The sequence below is a fragment of the Pristiophorus japonicus genome, chromosome X (assembly GCF_044704955.1).
Source record: "Pristiophorus japonicus isolate sPriJap1 chromosome X, sPriJap1.hap1, whole genome shotgun sequence".
Taxonomy (NCBI): Eukaryota; Metazoa; Chordata; class Chondrichthyes; family Pristiophoridae; genus Pristiophorus; species Pristiophorus japonicus.
Window position 1 is genome coordinate 34682776 of NC_092010.1, and position 16705 is coordinate 34699480.

Sequence of the window (16705 nt, forward strand, 5' to 3'; positions counted from 1 at the left end):
TTTCACAAAGCAATTCCTCCTGTCTCATGCTCACTCGTTGGACTGAACTCCAGCCAAAGCAAAAGTTCCTTCCACACTGCTCTGGTTTTACAGGTTTGAAATCTGATAAGGTTACACCAAACATACATATGCAGATAGACTTGCATCTACTCTCATGCACATACATAGAGATATGTACATATTGCTGCAATTTGGCTCACTCCTTGAAGTTGAAATGCCTCATATCATCTCATTATTGGCTAGAAATTCCCCCGCGACATAATATGAACCCAGAAGCGAATTAAAGATTAAGGTGGAGGAAATTCTGCTATGAGCATTAATCCATCAGTTGCTTGGGTTTCAACATTCCTCAAGTTTCATCCCTATTGTCTGGAGTAATAATAGAGATTCTGTGAGTAGCTGCAATGGAGCTTGTTAAATACCTATTAAATAGCCTGTAAGGTGAATCCAGCAAAATTCCTGGGGGGTGGAAATTCGGTACCGCCCATTTTGAGACGCTAATGACGGCGTGGTGGTAAATTTTGCGCCGGCAAATGGTTTGCGTCTGCAGCCGCAAAATTCATCAGCTGGGCCCTGAGTGTGGAGCAGTGCTAAGGAAGGCGTTCCACACCTCTTTTAAGGTGCTAGGCCGGCTGAGCAACTGAAAATCCAGAGCTAAAGAGCCGGGCTTACAGCGCCCTAAGAGAGGCTTCCCTGGGAAAAATAAAATCAGCCAAAAAAATCACCAAAATCATTCCCAATACCTTACTAACGCCACATAAACATAAATCGCAAAAGTAAAAAAATAAAAAACATCTCACTTACCTCAGGTAGACATTCCTTCCCTCACTGCCACCAGTACAGCTCAGACCGCCCGCTTTCCCAGGCGGTCCCACTAGGGCGCGCAATGAGGCGCTACGGGTCCCCCAGAAAACAAATTTAAGAACGGTGTCGTAACCAGGGGCGTTGCACACTGGCTCGCCTCTCCCAGGTGGTACTGCTCTGCGTCCCCACAAAACCAGCACCGAATGTCCCAGCAGGGCGCTGGAAGCTGGCTGCCCGCCCGGAAATGATTTCTGCCACAATTACCGCCCCTCCGGGTCATGAACAGATACAGCAACAAATCGAATTTCCACTCCCTGTACTTTCAAGTTACCACGTTTTGTGTGCTTCTGGTCCATATTTGAGTCTTGGGCAATGGATTGAGCTGGCAAAGTTCCAGAAGGATGCAGAATATTAGAGCTTTGGGCAACATTGTATTTTTGTCTTTGCAGCAGTACAAGTACTGCATATAACACCATAATATTGAATTATATAGAGGAACAGGAGAGGTCCAAAGACATAGACAAAGAACACATTGGAACTGATGGTACCCCAGAAACATGCATACAACCCCTAGTGCAGCTACCTGGATCTCACCAAGGAGCAGAACCACAGGAGGCTGCGCTTTCTCAGGAAGGGAGTCACTGACAGGTGCCATCTGCTTGAAGCTGACCAACAGCCACATTCAGCCATTCGTACTGCACTACCTATGGCAGTTCAAGTGACCAATGCCCTCAATCTCTGTACAACAGAGTCATTCCAGACAGCAGTTGGTGACCTTCCTGACATCAGCCAGTTTTCTGGTTACCACCACATAAGGGAGGAAAAAGAAAGAAAGACTTGCATTTATATAGCGCCTTTCACACCGGACGTCTCAAAGTGCTTTACAGCCAATTAACTACTTTTTGAAGTGTTGTCACTGTTGTAACATAGGAAACGCGGCAGCCAATTTGCGCACAAGCAAGCTCCCACAAACAGCAATGTGATAATGACCAGATCATTTGTTTTTTTGTTATGTTGATTGAGGGATAAATATTGTCCAGGACACTCGGGATAATTCTTTGAAATAGCGCACGTGGGATCTTGTACGTCCACTTGAGAGAGCACTCGGTTTAACATCTCATCCGAAAGATGGCACCTCCGACAGTGCAGCACTCCCTCAGCACTGCACTGGAGTGTCAGCCTAGATTTTTTGTGCTCAAGTCCCTGGAGTGGGACTCGAACCCACAACCTTCTGACTCAGAGGAGAGGCACACCAGTACCTGTACTGTTTTTGCCGTTGACCAGCAACAGAAGGAATGGACCAATTTGTTTCCTTTACAATTCCAATTACATGTGCAGTGCATGATCTTTGATGCTTGCATGAGATAATAAGGAGATATCACAATGTTCATAATAAAAGGTGATTTAGGACATTTCAAAATGCACTCATCGGGTCCTGCCTGTATTAAACAATTCAGTGAGACCATCACAGTAGTGACAATATATACTGTTCTAAGCACTTACCATAATCTGACTGCAATCCCCTACTCCCCAGAGAACAATGCAGGTCTTTGTTAAAAAGACGTACAATAAAAAGAGATTTCTACTCCACTACTGTACTTGGTCAAACTGAATAGTTGTGGAACATGAGTATTTAAGCTATAACCTACTAGCCATCATTTGTAAGTAATGTTGGTTATACATTGTGATGAACTATGGATTTAATTCACATCTATTTTTTTTAAATTATTGCTTCAGTCATAATTAATGAGATTTACTGTAGATGCACCAACATAGTAGCAAAGAAAAACTAGAATGCTTCTCAGTTCTGTTTCAGTCAAGACTCATATCTTGAATGAGGCAAAAAAACCTGAAAAATGTTTAATTTATACTCAGTAATATTTCTACCTATGCACTACTTATTCAGCACAGTTTTTATCAAAGCTTTACGGACATTTCTTTTGGCAATGGCTTAGCCGGTACAGTGTTATCAATTTTTTTAAAGCCAGCATATTTACCTGTTGAAAGGAAGCTGTTCACCAGTGGCATGCATTGGGACTCATCAGCAGAAGTTCTGTGCCAGCAGTAGAAGTGACAGCAGGCATTGCCTCTGTGATTACAGCACCACAGATCACAGCACGCAAGTGGCAAATGTGGCAACAAAACAATTTGAATAGGTGCTATACAACTTAATAAAATTCATGAATTGTGATCCCGAAGCATTTATGGCACTGATAGCCTGTGTACTTACTGTGCACTAGGCTCAACATGGACCCAATTATCATGAAAACTAGGGGATTACCCCATAACTAGTTAGAAGCACCTGAACAGTACTCTGTGACTTCTAAGCAGCTGACTGGCGGAGCGTGATGGTTGGCCATCCATTCCGGTGACAAAGAGGCACCCATCATTTTGAGGCTCCTCCATTAGTTATATTTGGTTTCGGGCAGAAGACGGATTGGATCTATTTAAATGAGGCCTAGGAGCTACAATTGCCTGGACCTCACACTGAACTCTTTATGGGGGATTCTCTCCAACAACCGCCCTAAATGTGCCCCGACTTAAATTGGGAACAGGTACTTCAGGCAGTGATCTGAGAACCCTTGGCAACTGAAATGTCAGTCAGACTATTACATTTCCAAAATTAGGAGGCTTATTGGATATCTGTTTTTACTGTGCTCTGTACATTGGAGGTTCAAGATTTGTAGTGTTGGAGACCGATGGGCTGGCTGGAGCTACAAACCTTTTGGATCGGCTAATATGTCTGATGGTTAAGAAGCTCAGCTGACTACTAAAGGAATTTGTACCCTGGCTGAGGGTAGTTTAATACTCAAAACAAATCAGTTAAACAATAAGCATTTATCTCCATGGCATAAAGAGATTTAAAAATCATAAAACATTTGATTAAAATTTTCTATTATAAGTGTTACGCTAATATGAGGATTAATAATGTTTACATCTTTATTGGACTTTTAGAGTGCATATACAAGCTTGATTTATAAGCTCACTGTGCAACCTTGGTGATTTTGCAAACTACTGTACCATTCATCACCCCAGTATTTCACCCATATTTCTGATATTTTTATCTATTTCTATATAATTTCCCACACATCCCCTTAATTATTTGACTGTTTTTATTTAAGACCAGTATTTGTCTTGAGTTTACAATTTACCATTTTAATTTGAATGTTGTGACTGCTGATAAGTGTAAAGCAGCCAAGCACCAATCCTTGATCTGTAAATAATCACTAGGTATATATTCGTCTAGCTGTTTGAAAGAAAAAGTAGATGGTGGGGAGAGCTCAGGGGAGTAAATGAGGGTGGGGGGGTGGGGGGGGGGGGGAGGGCTCAGGGGGAAATTGCAGTGCCAATAGTAGTTCAAAAACTAATGAAAGGGAAGAGAGTGGAGTAGCAGTCAGAAATTGTGTTTCAGGCACTACAGGTAAGGGGAAAACTAAAAGATGTAAAGCGATTAAACCAGGAGAAATAAGAAACATGTGAATAAAACATCAGAGCTGAAAAACAGACGAGGACACGCGGTCCAAATAAATATTCTTTATATAAATGTACGGAGCATAAGGAATAAATTGTATGAACTGCAGGCACAAATTCAAATCGGAGGGTATGACATGGTATCCATTACTGAAACATGGCTGCAAGACAGTCAGGACTGGGAACTAAATATAAGGGGGCCAAAATTGATCTCCGCCCGAAACGAGGCACACCTACCAATTTTAAAGTGTTCTGTCCGCCCCAGTGCATGGGGTGGACAATGCAGTGATTTTCAGCACTTTCTTTCTTGTTTCTGGTCGGAGCGGTGTTGGTGTTGGGAGAGGGGTGGGTCGGAGTGGCTGTCGGGGGAGAGGTGGAAGTGGGGGCAGGTCGGAGCGGCCATTGCTCTGAGTCATCAGCGCGACGCGGATGTGCCACATCGCGCTGACGTGTCCCATGACCCTCCCCTTCAGTTAAAGGGGAGGGCCACTGTGAACTCTGCAGCCACTTTAGTGACAAACATTGGGCCACCAGGGAGGGTTTCGGCTTGGCCAGCGGCCTGGTACCCAAGAGGGGGTACTGGGCTGCCTGTTGGCGACCCAGCCGAACCTGTGGCCGCCATTGTCGGGGCGACCTGGCAGTTGGCCGACAATTAAAATAAAATGGCGGCCGCGGCAGTGCACCCTCCCCTTTAAGGGCAGACACGCCACCCAGCCTCAAGAAGGTTCCCGCTGGGAAAAGCTGTCAGTGGCACCGACCGGTGGCCGATCCACTCCCGCGGGGCAATTTCCCACGCGGGGCGGAAACGGAGTCACCGCCGGTCAGTAAGGGGTTGACGGGGCAGCAACAAGGGTGGAGCGGAGACATTCTCCGCCGGGAAAATCCACTAGTTTGTAACAGTGCACTTGTGTGTAACGGTGCAGCTATCTGAGACAATGCGCAACAAGGTTATGTTCAATAACAAAAGTTTTATACCAACATTGGTCTGAAATCATAAGTATCACAGGCAATAACACCCAACCCCCGCCCACACCCTACTTTTTCCACCATTGACATCAATCAAATGTTCAACATGTCCAGCAACACAGAATACAAAGGCAAAGCAGGAGGGTGGTCCCCAGCCCCCATACAAAAAGCAAGTGCTCTACTCGGAACTCCTTCACGGCAAACGAGCCAAAGGTGGGCCGCGGAAACGCTACAAGGACACCCTCAAAGCCTCCCTAATAAAGTGCGACATCCCCACTGACACCTGGGAGTCCCTGGCCCAAGACCGCCCTAAGTGGAGGAAGTGCATCCGGGAGGGTGCTGAGCACCTCGAGTCTCATCGCCGAGAGCATGCAGAAATCAAGCGCAGGCAGCGGAAGGAGCGTGCGGCAAACCAGTCCCACCCTCCCTGTCCTTCAACAACTATCTGTCCCACCTGTGACAGGGACTGTGGCTCTCGTATTGGACTGTTCAGCCATCAAAGAACTCACTTCAGGAGTGGAAGCAAGTCTTTCTCGATTCCAAGGGACTACCTATGATGATGATGATGACATTACAACAAATTGCATACACCCAGATGGAGATATAACACAGCCATCACCTGCGGAAATGCACCTCACTTTCCTTGCCCCCTCCCCTTCTTCTCCCCACCTCTACCCCTTCCCCTCCTCACTCCACGGATCCTAGCCAAGGAGCTCCTCAGGCAGTGCCTCATTATGGGGGGATGAAGGCAGATGCAGTTGTTGCACGGGTATGGGAGCGGGGGGTACCAAGGGGGCAACATTCTCTGATGCAGAAGCAGGATCTTGGTCCTTGCTCTCCTCTGTCATTCGCAGTGGTGGTGCAGAACCTAGGAGTGGAGTGCCATGCTGGGGAACCACTGGGAGGCCTGTGCTAGCAGTGTTCCAGGCTATCGCATCCAGGGCCTCCGCCATCCGCGGAATGTACTCGGTCATGGTGGCCAATGCTTCATTGGTCACCAATGTCTACAGTCCTCCTGGACAACTGTAGCATCTCTCCGCTGTCATGTGGCGCTCATGGAACAGACCTGCAGGGTCCATGAGGCCTCCGCGAGGTCGGCGCCATCCTGGGGACAAATGGGGTGCCCTGTGGCGAGGTGCTTGGGGCTGGTACCTCCAGAGTGGAAGCGGGAATGACCGGTGGACCACTAGATGGCCTTGGGGTGGAATGGCTTCTGGAGCGTGGCGATGCAGGTTCATCGAAGTCCACGCTCTCATTCGTGGAGAACAGACCCAACGGATTGACGGGCGAGAATTGGAGCTCCTCAGTACCAGATGTTGGATCGTCCGGAGAGTCGGGCCCCGCGCCCCCACCTTCTGGCCTCTGTGGTCGTGTCTTGGGATGCGCTGCTGGCTGAGCTGCAAAACACAAATGAGGTTATTAGAGGAGAAGGGGGTGCTAGGGTCACAAGGTGAGTCCAGTGCTACACACAACATATGCACAATATAGGCACCATCTCTCTCAAAATCATCCCAGACATCACATTTCATGACCATCAACACATTTCCATTCCAATGATTTTCATTAGGCCATCATTATTTCGAGGACAATTTTAGAAATCATTTATCATATATGATTGTTCGGATATGAGTGGGTGTGGCATCTATTGATTTCACATCATGCAATGGTGTAAGCTTTACTCATGTGGCATCACTTCAGGGTCTGCAGATGTCTCAGTGGCTGTCCGGGGGTGCTTCCCCACAAGTGGGAACACCAGCTCCTCCATCTCAGTGATGTTGCTGGGGACTGGTAGCCCCCCACCCGTTCGCCTCTATATGGACCTCATTGTTGATACCTTCTTCTGTAAAAGGTGACAGGACGACATGGCATGAGATCATTGTGTGATATCATTGCTAGGTACTGTCACAGACACTGATACAACATATAACCGACAGATGTAATCATGATTATTATGAAAATTACCATTCTTTACCTAAAGACGTACACTGTGACCACAGGCTTTGAGTAAAACATTCCTGGTAAAAGTGAAAGACCTCACATCTGCTGATAGTCACTCATGACTGTTACAAATCTAATTATATAAATACATAAGTACATGTAAATCAATGTACTGCTTTTACGGATCCCACAAGGTCGTTCCATCGTTTGCGGCATTGGTTGCACTCACGAACCTCATTGGTCGCCGACGAGACCACCTCTTTTTTTGATTTGATTGATGTCAATGGTGGAAAAAGTGGGGAGTGGACAGGGGTTGGGTGTTATTGCCTGTGATACTTATGATTTCAGACCAATGTTGGTATAAACATTTTTTTATTGAACATAACCTTGTTGCGCATTGTCTCAGATAGCTGGACTGTTACACACGAGTGATTCCTTAACATGAAAGGGTTAAATACAACTTAACTTCAATCAACGTAAACTTTAACTGGCACCAAGGTGATGGGCACCATTGATGTCTGAGCTGCACACACACAGCAGTGTGTCAGCGTTGTCACTCACATCAACGCTCTTTCAGGCAAATCGTTCAGATATCAGCTCCTCACGTAAGAGTCTTGCAGCTGTGTAGCCATCACGGGCCCTTTCCTGCGGTCTGGAGGGGGTCATGGGTGTTATGTATGTAAACCTGTAAATACCATGTCTAACCACCTGAGGGCTTATCCCCTGGAGTCCCAAGGGATCCCACAATCCCTTGGGAGCACCTGTATATAAGGAGGCCTCACAGGCTGGAGAGACACTCTGAGATCTGTAATAAAGGACTACGGACACACCTTACTTTGAACTTGCAGTATCTAGTCTGACTCTTTATTCAAGACTTAACAACTGGCGATGAGATACAAATGACGAACTCCACCGCAACAATGCAGAGAACCATGGGCATCCTGGAGAAATTTTCGGGGGGAGATGATTGGGAAACCTTCGTGGAGCGACTCGATCAATACTTCATGGCTAACGAGCTGGAAGGAAAAGCGAACGCTGCCAAACGAAGGGTGATCCTCCTCACCGTTTGCGGGGCACCAACGTATGGCCTCATGAAAAATCTGCTCGCTCCAGCAAAACCCACAGACAAGTCATACGATGAGTTGTGCACACTGGTCCGGGAGCATCTAAATCCGAAGGAAAGCGTTCTGATGGCAAGGTATCGGTTCTACACGTACAAGAGGTCTGAAGACCAGGAAGTGACGAGCTACATCACCAAGCTTAGGCGCCTTGCAGGACATTGCGAATTTGAAGGACACTTGGAGCACGTGCTCAGGGACTTCTTTGTACTTGGCATTGGCCATGAGTAATACTTAGCAAACTTTTGACTGTAGAGACTCCAACCTTGAGTAAAGCCATAGCGATAGCCCAGGTGTTTATCACCACCAGTGACAATACCAAACAAATTTCTCAGCACACGAGTGCTGCTGCAAGTACTGTGAACAAAGTAATGTTGTTTTCGAATTGAAATGTACAGGGCAGGACTTACATGCCTGCAGCTGTACGTCTGCAGATGACTCAGAGTTCACCATCAAGGGTGGTAAATACAAGGCCATTAACACCTTGTTGGCGCTGCGGGGGTGATCATCGATTCCATTCATGCCACTTCAAAGGATATGTTTGCAAGGGCTGTGGAACAATGGGACACCTCCAACGTATGTGCAGGCGAGCTGCAAACCCTGCTAATCCTGCAAACCACCATGTTGCAGAGGAGGACAGACTTACGGTGGATCACGACGAACTAGAGCCTCAGACCGAGGAGGCAGAGGTATATGGGGTGCACACATTTACCACAAAGTGCCCCCCGATAATGCTGAAGGTTGAATTAAATGGACTCCTGGTGTCCATAGAGCTGGACACGGCGCAAGCCAGTCCATTATGAGCAAAAAGACTTTCGATAAATTGTGGTGCAGCAAGGCCTCAAGGCCAGTCCTGACTCCCATTCGTACTAAACTGAGAACGTACACAAAGGAACTGATTCCCGTAATCGGCAGTGCTACCGTAAAGGTCTCCTACAATGGAGCGGTGCATGATTTACCACTCTGGGTGGTACCGGGCGATGGCCCCATGCTGTTCGGCAGGAGCTGGCTGGGAAAGATATGCTGGAACTGGGACGACGTCTGAGTGCCTTCATCCGTCGCGACACTTCGTGTGCCCAGGTCCTAAACAAGTTCCCCTCGCTGTTCGAACCAGGCATCAGGAAGTTCCAAGGAGCAAAAGTGCAGATCCATTTGATTCCGGGGGCGTGACCCATCCATCACAAGGCGAGAGTGGTACCTTGCATGATGAGAGAGAGTGTGGAGATCGAACTAGACAGGCTGCAACGAGAGGGCATCATTTCGCCGATCGAATTCAACGAGTGGGCCAGTCCGATTGTTCCAGTCCTCAAGGGAGACGGCACCGTCAGAATCTGTGGTGATTACAAAGTAACTATCAATCATTTCTCGCTGCAGGATCAGTACCCGCTACCAAAGGCAGACGACCTATTTGCGACACTGGCGGGAGGAAAAAGCTGGACTTGACCTCGGCCTATGTGACGCAGGAGCTGGAGGAATCATCGAAAGGCCTCACCTGCATCAACACGCACAAAGGCCTCTTCATTTACAACAGATGCCCGTTTGGGATTCGATCAGCCGTGGCGATATTCCAGAGGAACATGGAAAGCTTGAAGTTTGTCCTGCGCACCGTGGTCTTCCAGGATGACATCTTGGTTACAGGTCGGGACACCGTCGAGCACCTGCAGAACCTGAAGGAGGTTCTTAGTCGGCTCAATTGTGTGGGGCTCAGGCTAAAATGCTCGAAGTGCGTTTTCCTGATGTCTGAAGTGGAGTTCCTGGGGAGAAGAATCGCGATGGACGGCATCAGGCCCACCGATTCGAAGACGGAGGCAATCAAGAACGCACCGAGACCACAGAACGTGATGGAGCTGCGGTCGTTTCTAGGACTCCTGAACTATTTTGGTAACTTCTTACCGGGTCTTAGCACATTGTTAGAACCCCTGCACTCTTTACTGCGTAAAGGAGATGAATGGGTTTGGGGTAAAAGCCAAGCAAATGGGTTTGGGGTAAAAGCCAAGAAAATGCCTTTGAGAAAGCTAGGAAGCTGTTATGTTCAAACAAATTGCTTGTGTTGTACGATCCATGTAAACGTTTGGTACTAGCATGTGATGCATCGTCTTACGGGGTCGGGTGTATATTGCAACAAGCTAATGAATTTGGGAAATTGCAACCGGTTGCATCCAGAAGTCTGTCTAAAGCCGAGAGGGCTTACAGTATAATTGAAAAAGAAGCGTTAGCGTGTGTTTACGGGGTAAAGAAAATGTATCAATATCTGTTCGGGCTCAAATTTGAATTGGAAATCGACCATAAGCCGCTCATATCCCTCTTTTCTGAAAGCAAGGGGATAAATACGAATGCATCGGCCCGCATACAAAGATGGGCGCTCACGTTTTTTTTTTTTTTTTTTTTTTTTTTTTTTAAATTCATGTCCAATCGTTATCCAATCGTTACAATTCTTTGTCAAACGCCAGAGGTCACCCTGCACCAGTCAAGGATCACTCTGCGCCAATGCTCTTAGCCAAAAGGCCTAGAGCCACTGCACCGTTCCTGGAAGTACTGCAATACCAGGTTCGTGCCATGGAGGTGGATGGGTCAGGTCCCCCACACACCTCCGTGGAGGTGGATGGGTCACCAATCCCACCCACCTCCTGTTTACAAAAATGTAAGCATATACCTTCCTGACCAGGGAGAAACCACCCGGACGTCATGGTGGCTGGTCAGGTTAGCTCACGTTGTCCGCACACAACTATGCTATCCGCCACAGGCCAGGCACAGAAAACTGTGCCGATGCTCTCAGCAGGCTGCCATTGCCCATCACATGGGTGGAGATGGCACAGCCTGCAGATTTAGTCATGGTAATGGAAGCATTCGAGATTGAGCAATCACCTGTTACCGCCCGACAGATTAGAACCTGGACGAGCCAGGACCCCTTACTGTCCTTCGTAAAAAACTGTGCTCCACGGGAGTTGGTCTAGTGTCCCATTAGAGATGCAGGAAGAAATAAAGCCGTACCAGCGGCGCAAAGATGAAATGTCTATACAGACAGACTGCCTCCTATGGGGTAATCGGGTAGTGGTGCCAAAAAAGGGCAGGGACACTTTCATCAGTGATCTCAACAGCACCCACCCAGGCATTGTAATGATGAAAGCAATAGCCAGATCCCATGTGTGGTAGCCCGGTATCGATGCAGACTTAGAGTCCTGCGTGCACAAATGTAATACAAGTTCACAGTTAAGCAATGCACCCAGGGAGGCACCACTATGTTTATGGTCCTGGCCCTCCAAACCGTGGTCCAGGGTCCATGTCGACTATGCAGGCCCATTCTTGGGAAAAATGTTCTTAGTGGTTGTAGATGCGTACTCCAAATGGATTGAATGTGTGATAATGTCGGCAATCATGTCCGCTGCCGCCATTGAAAGCCTACGAGCCATGTTTGCCACGCACGGCCTGCCTGATGTCCTTGTAAGCGATAATGGGCCGTGCTTTACCAGTGCAGAGTTCAAGGAGTTCATAACCCGCAATGGGATCACACATATCACATCTGCCCCGTTTAAACCAGCGTCCACGATCAGGCAGAACGAGTAGTTCAAACAATCAAACAGAGCTTGAAAAGGGTAACTGAAGGCTCACTGCAGACTCGCTTATCCCGAGTCCTGCTTAGTTACCGCACAAGACCCCACTCGCTCACTGGGATCCCACCGGCTGAACTGCTCATGAAAAGGGCACTCAAGACAAGGCTCTCGTTAGTTCACCCTGATCTACATGAACAGGTAGAGAGCAGGTGGCTTCAACAGAATACATATCATGGTCACGCAAATGTGTCTCACGAAATTGAGATAAATTATCCTGTATTTGTGTTGAACTATGGACAAGGTCCCAAGTGGCTTCCTGGCACTGTTTTGGCCAAAGAGGGGAGTAGGGTGTTTGTGGTCAAATTCCCAAATGGACTCACCTGCAGGAAACATTTGGACAAAACCAAACTCAGATTTATGGACTATCCAGAACAACCCACAATAGACTCCACCTTTTTTGACCCTCCAACACACACACAAGTGGCAACCAACCCAGCGGTTGACCACGAAGCAGAACCCATCACCCGCAGCAGCCCAGCAGGAATCACCACCCCCAGCAGCCCAGCAAGGCCAGCTGCGCAGCAGCCCAGCGAGGGCCCAACAAACGACTCACCAAAACCAGCATTTGCACCGAGACGATCAACCAGGGAAAGGAAGGCCCCAGATCGACTCACATTGTAAATAGTTACACTATGGACTTTTGGGGGCGGTGGGGGGGGGGGGGGGCGGGTGTTGTTATGTATGTAAACCTGTAAATACCATGTCTAACCACCAGAGGGCTTATCCCCTGGAGTCCCAAGGGATCCCACAATCCCTTGGGAGCACCTGTATATAAGGAGGCCTCACAGGCTGGAGAGGCACTCTGAGATCTGCAATAAAGGACTACGGTCATACCTTACTTTGAGCTTGCAGTATCTAGTCTGACTCTTTATTCAAGACTTAACAGTGGGCATGGTTGCATAGCCAGCCTGATTGTCTGGCCCTAGGTCAGCGTCCAGCCCTCGTTGTCCACTTCCTCTCTCTCCTGAGGTGGAGCATCAGTGCCTTCTGGCAACTATTGGCCCCTCTTGATAGTCAGGTTGTGCAGCATTGAGCATACGATCACAAATTTAGCTACTTGTTCAAGGTTGTATTGTAGCTCCCCTCCTGAGTGGTCAAGACATCTGAAGTGCTGCTTAAGCACAGTTATTGTTTTCTGGACCACATTGCATGTGTCTCTGTGGCTCCGGTTGTATCGCTTCTCGGCCTCGGTGTGGGTGTTACGTAGAGGGGTCATCAGCCAGGTGGCTAGGCCATATCGATTATCATCAAGCATCCAGCATTGTCCTTGTGGCTGATTCTTGAAGATGTCAGAGACAGTGCTCTCACGCAGGATGTGAGGCTCATCGAAGGTGCCTGGACATTTGGCATTCACTGCCAATATGATCTGGTTGTGGTCAACAACTAGTTGGACCTTCAGGGAGTGAAATCCTTTTGTGTTACGAAAACACTCTGGGTCCTGAGAAGGTGACCGCATGGCGATGTGAGTGCACTGTATAGCTCCCTGCACCCAGGGGAACTGAACAATGTGGTAGAATGCTCCAGCCCTGTCAGTCTGAGCCTCCATGGTCATGGGGAAGCTGATAAAGTACGTCCTTCTCGCGTACAGGGCCTCCGTGACCTGACTAAAGCAGCGATGGGTTGCATGGTGAAACAGAGGGCAAATCTCGATTGCGGAGGCCCGAAAGGAATCGGACGCGTAGAAACACAGTGCCGCGGTGACCTTGACCTCGACCGACACTGATGTCCTGATGGCAGGCTGCATATGTGGCCTGTTGAGCTCACATATTTCATTGATCACCACCTTGTGGAAGCGCAGTCTCTGAAGGCAGGTGTGGTCGGAGACGTCGAGGTAAGACCTCTTTTCCTTGTACGTGCGGGGTATGTATGGTCTGGCCCTCCTCGTTCTTGCACGTCTTAAATTGGGGACATAATGATGTGCATCACACATTGAGCCATCTGCACTCTGCAGCATCTGCGTATTAATTGATGCAGGCTGAGAAATGGCTGGCCCCATTGCATTGAAAGTATAATAGCGATTGATGGGAAGCAATGATTTCCTCACTAAAATACACCTAGAGTAAACCCCCAATAGTCTAGAGTCTTAAAATATATCTGTTGAGATGTTCACTTCACCTGAGAAGAACTCCAGAGTCAATGCAAACTCCCCTGAAGTTGAAGCAGCCTTTTGAATGAAGCGACCTGCGATTTAAAAAATGGCAGCCCCACCGCTGGCGTTCGTTCAGAACAGTTCTACTACTTCTGGGCGTTTTTTTGAGTGAGCGATATTGTGGGCGATATGTGTGCAAGGTGGTGAAAGTGACGGTGGGCGATCTCCCGGGCGTTAGTTTCGCCAAATGTGCTCTTTACGACAAAAAAAAGTGGATGGGTGGCATTATTGAATCTCAGCGTTAATTCCGTGCGGAAAGTAACGCTGGGCGATATTATAGGCGCTGATTTCACCCATTCTGATGATTCTGCCCAAAGAAAGTGGGCAGTCGGTAATATTTTTTCCCAGCGTTAAGCACATGGGGAAAGTAACACTCGCCGATAAGTTTCCTAAAAATGCCCGTCAGTTTCCATTTTGTGCCAAAATGGGTGGTATGTGGGTGTTATACGTCATTTCAGTGGTAAAATGGGTGTTAAGTGGGCATTAAGCATGCAAAAAAAGTGGAGGTTTTAGCCCATGATCCCCGAGCAGCATGGACCACGTGGGTGAGCAGTTAAACAGAAAAGATAAGGTAAAATGTATTCCTACTGATCTCTCAACAAGATAATAATCAGCTTAATTGGGCTGCTGCCAGTCGGTTCTGCTCAGCGCTGACAAACCCGACATTGGGAAAGGCGTATGGCGGTGGGTTGATAGCGGAGTCGCGACCCTCTGTTAAAAAAAAATACATTCCCACCCAGCTCGCCACCGATCCTGCCTGCTGACTCCCCAGAAAATTCCAGCCCAAGATTCGAGACTTAGGTAAGGCTGACTTTAAGGGGATGAGGCAGAGACTGTCCATAGTAAACTGGGCAAATCTGTTAATGGGTAAAATGACAGAAGATCAGTGGGAGATGTTTAAAAAATAATTATTTAACGTGATACAGAACTAGTTGATACCCTGAGGGGCAAGAGCTCTGCTTGCCAAAAAAACAGCCATGGACAACTAAAGAGGTAAGGGAGAGCATAAAACTAAAGGAAAGGGCATACAAAAATGCAAAAAATAGCACAGATCTTGGCGAATGGGAAAGATACAAAGAACAGCAAAGAGTTGTAAGAGCTATAAAAAGAGAATATGAAAAGAAACTTCAAAGGGATATCAAAATCAATACCAAAAATGTTTACAGTTACATTAGGAAAAAGAGGGTTGGCAGGAGCAATGTTGGTCCCTTAAAAACTGAAAGTGGTGATATTGTCAATGACAATGGACAAAGGGCGGACATGTTGAATAATTATTTTCCGTCGGTATTCACAGTTGAAGAATAGGATAGCATACCTGAAATCTAAAAGAAGCTAATAATGAAGCAGAGATAGGGAACTCAATAAAATTAACGTCAGCAAAATAACAGTAATGAAGAAAATAATGGCACTAAATGACAGATCCCCAGGGTCAGATGGTTTCCATCCCAGGGTTTTAAAAGACGTGGGTGAGCACATTGCAGATGCCCTAACTATAATCTTCCAAAGTTCTCTAGATTCAGGAACTGTCCCTTTAGATTGGAAAATTGTGCATGTCACTCCACTTTTTCAGAATGCGCGAGAGGGAAACCAGAGAATTATAGACCAGTTAGCCTAACATTTATTGTCGGGAAATTGCTAGAGTCTATAATTCATATAGGCGGTCCCTCGAACAAGGATGACTTGCTTCCACACCAAATGGGATGAGTTCACAGATGTTTCAATGAAGGTCCAGTCCTGAACTCCAGTTGAGGGGGTAGAAGATGCTTGTGCGTGGATTTTTTAAACATGTGATGACCGTTCCACATCAGCCACCACACGGGCTTGACTGAACACCTTGAAAATTTTCAGTTGATCAGAGAGAACCAGCATGGATTTGTGAAAGGTAGGTCACGCCTGACAAACCTGATTGAATTTTTTGAAGAGGTGACTAAAGTAGCGGACAGGTGTGTCTATGGATGTTATTTATATGAACTTTGAGAAGGCATTTGATAAAGTCCTACATAAGAGACTGTTATCTAAGGTAGAAGTTCACAGAATTGTGGGCAAATTATTGACCTGGTTAGGAAATTGGCAGAAAACATAGGGCCCGAACTTGGTGGCCTTACCACCCACCGCAATACTGCTGCCAGCTGCCGCTGACTGCTGGCAAGTTTTTTCGGTGGTCTCCCCACGGTGACAGATTCCTCTAGATCTGCCGCCGATGGGAGGGGAGTACCGCCGGGAACTGCCCGCTGACGGCCGCTAGCGCGTAAGTCGCATACGTGACCTCCCACCCGCCGAGCTGCCAGATTCCTCCAGGCGGGAGTTGGCGGCAGCAGGGAGGAAGGACCGCTACGTGAAGGCAGATCTAACCCTGACGGTAAGTAGGAAGACCTGAAAAAAAAGGTTAGTGAACTTCTTTTATTTTATTTTTTTCAGCGATTTATGTGGATGGGGTCCCCTGAAGGTTTTCCATTGTTTTTTAAAAAAAATTATTTTTAGCCGTTCCCCCCTCCCTGGGCCCGACTCAATCCTCGGCGGCACTTTGGTGAGGATCGCATTTGCCGCTGAGATTGGGAGCTCCCGCCTGCTGCCGCCCAGATTCACGGCATAAATTGTTTTTTTGCCGCCGGGCGGTACTGGCATATCTTTTAGAGGAACCTCCCTGG